Consider the following 3,490-nt stretch of genomic DNA (forward strand, 5'->3'; position numbering starts at 1 on the left):
CCCGGAGCCAAGATGGCGCTCCCTGCAGGGCAGGTCACTGTCCTCCGGCTGGGAGGGTGCCGGAAGTCTGCGGCCCCAAAAGGGTGCTGCCTCAGTGGCTCTGTGGCTCCCGCCTGTCCCAGAAGCTGTCTGCCTCTGTGGTCCTCACTCTGACCTGTACAGACTAAGTTCGGCGGACCCGGAGCCAAGATGGCGCTCCCTGCAGGGCAGGTCACTGTCCTCCGGCTGGGAGGGTGCCGGATGTCTCAGATTTCATATTTTTAACACCTGAAAATAGTTAGTGGTTGTCTTAGTCAGGGTTTTACTGATGTGAACAGACACCATGACCAAAGCATGTCTTATAAAAACAGCATTTAATTGGGGCTGGCTTACAGGTTCAGAGGTTCAGTCCATTATCATCAAGGTGGGAATATGGCAGTATCCAGGCAGGCATGGCACAGGCAGAGCTGAGAGTTCTACATCTTCATCCAAAGGCTGCTAGTGGAAGACTGACTTCTAGGCACCTGCGGTGAGAGACTTAAGCCCACACCCACAGTGACACACCTATTCCAATCAGGTCACACTTATTCCATCAAGGACACACCTCAACAGGGTGCCACTCCCTGGTCCAAGAATATACAAACCATCAAGTGGTATAGCAATATCTTTTTTTTAATCAATTCATCCACTGACAGACATCAAGGGTGAAACAACTGGGATTTATGAATAGAGCAGCAATGAACATGGATTAGCAAGTGTCTCTGTTATCCACCAAAAGGATAAGCTGGAGCTTGAGTTCTATCAATTACTGTCTTCCCATGGAGTTGTCACATTGATTTCCCTACTGGCTATCCAAATTTCCACTCTCATCAGGCATGGATGATGGCTCTCCTTACCCCACATCCTCACCAGCATGACTTGTCATTTGTTTTGTTGACCTTTGTCTTTCTGAGTGGAGTAAAATGAAACTGAATGTAATTTGGTTTTCATTTTCCTGATGACTAAGGATGTTGAACATTTCTTTAAGTGTTTACCAGCCATTTGGATTTAAAAATTTGGAGAATTCTGTGTTTAGTTCTATACCTTAGTTTTTTAATGGTATATTTTTTGTGTTCTTTATATATTTTAGATATTAGTACTCTTTCACAGATCTAACTGCTTCTTTGGTATATTTGCTTGGTAATATTTTCCCATCCTTTTAATCTGAAGTGATGGCTATCTTTGATATTGAGGTGTGTTTCTTGGATGCAGAAGCAGGAAGAATTCTATTTTCAAATATAATCTGTTAGCCTGTGTCTTTTTATTGGAGAACTGAGACATTGACAGTTATTTATGAGTCGTGATTTTGATTCTATTTATTTTTTATAATGTTTTCCCCTCTTTTGATTTACTAGTTTGGAATATTTATTCCTTGTGTATTCTTGCATGTGTTTAACCTCATCATGTTGATATTTTCCTTCTAATGCCCTGAAAAGAGGGATATCTCCATCTATCTATCTATCTATCTATCTATCTATCTATCTATCTATCTATCTATCTATGTATCTATCTATCTTATCAACCCACACATCTACTTTCCATCCATCTCTATAGATTAATCTGTAAAGAGATACTGATTAAATTTAGGGTATTTGCTATAACATGTTTTATGTAATGTTAAACATGCCACAAGGCATAGCTCAGTGTTGTGGTATTCAAAACCACTGGGAAAAGAACCACAGACTCAGTTTAGACTATGATTATTCAATTTTACTGAAGCTGTTAGTAGGGTCATAGTCTCTAGCCAAAATCAGAGACATGGCCCAGATCCAGGGGAAGGAATGACTTTTAAAAGTGAAAACCACAAGAAGTCCTTGAATAACTCTACAAGCTTACAGAAACCAAAGAGCTGTTAACCTCTGACAAAATTAAGCAGTCAAGATGAGCTTAAAATATTCCGTGAATATCTCCATTGGCAGGTAACAAATACTGCTTGAAGACAAGCTTGAAGACAAGGTCCTGCTGCCACCCTCTATCAAGCAATATTTCAGAAAACTTATATTACTGGAACACAATAGAGTCTCTTCAGCAGGCATGTGGTAGTACAGTGGCTGAAGTTTCAAGTAGTTTCTTTGTGACTTGCTGGAACTCTTTCAGGGTGTGTGAACCTAAGGTGAGATCATCTACATACTGCAAGAATGTGACATTCAGGTGCCCTTGGACATACTCAGGTAAGTCTAACTAAAGGCTTTATCAGGGTGGGGGAGTTCTTATAGCCCTCTGATAGTTAAGTCCAGGTCAATAGAATCATGACTTGGGGTCTGTTCATTCAAAGGCAAATATAGGATGGATCACAGGCACCAGAAGTGGAGAAAAACCAACATCCTTCAGGTCTAAGGTATTACATACAGTTTTTCCTGAATCTCATAGGTGGAGCAACGTGTAAGAGTTTGTCATAGTTAGATAGTTTTCACATACTTATTTCCTACCTTTAAGTCAGTCCTAAATCAGCAAAGAACTTTGGTGTCTGACTTAATGATAGGAAGTAATGTAATGATCCCAGATGAGTTGCAGAGGACAAAAATTCCCGTGTCTCTGTGCTGGTTTATATTCTTTGTAATGTTTGCACTAGCTTTTCTCAATATCAGGAACTGTGTTACCCTCATAGGCGATGCTGAGCTCTAGACTTGAACAAGTGGTGAAAGAGTGAGGCCTGTCTACGGGAACTGATCTCTCTTAACACTCCAGGGAAATTTAACATAAATTCTGTTAGAAGAGGGGTACTATCTCCCAGTTTCTTAGTACTCTTCTGTGCTATTTTAAATTCTTTTTCTGTCTACTTGTATCTATTTGTTTTTTTACATCTTTACGGGAGTTCCTCCCCTCCTCTTTTACCAGGTCCTCTACATCATCTTGCATCTCCCATTCACTCTTTCTTAGTTTCTTTTCAGAAAAGAGCAGGCCTACCATGCACATCAGCCAGCCAAGACATATCAGAGTGTCTTATTAAGGCTATAAGACACAATCCTGTAGCAGGAAAAAGTCCCCAAACCAAACAACAGACTCAGAGGCATCTCCTGCTCCCAATATTAGGAGTCCCACAAGAAGACTAAGCAAAATAATTGTGACATATGTATAGCGGGCCTAGGTTAGTCCCATGTAGGCTCCCTGGATGCTAGTTCAGCCTCTGTGGGCCACCGTGAGCCCACGTTATTTGATTCTGTGGGTTTTCTTGTGGTGTCTTTGACCTCTCTGTATCATACAATCCTTTCTCCTTCTCTTTCTCAGGACTCCCTGAGTTCCACCTAATGTTTGTGTATTTCTGCATCTGTTTCCATCAGTGGCTGGGTGAAACCTTTCTGATAACATTTGGGTCAGAAGCTATTCTTAAAAAACATTTCACAGACTTTTCTTTCCTTTCTTTCTTTTCCTTTCCTTTCTTTTCCTTTCCTTTCTTTTCCTTCCCTTTCCTTCCCTTCCCTTCCCTTCCCTTCCCTTCCCTTCCCTTCCCTTCCCTTCCCTTCCCTTCCCT

The sequence above is a fragment of the Mus caroli genome, chromosome 7 (genome assembly GCF_900094665.2).
Source record: "Mus caroli chromosome 7, CAROLI_EIJ_v1.1, whole genome shotgun sequence".
NCBI classification, from domain to species: Eukaryota; Metazoa; Chordata; class Mammalia; order Rodentia; family Muridae; genus Mus; species Mus caroli.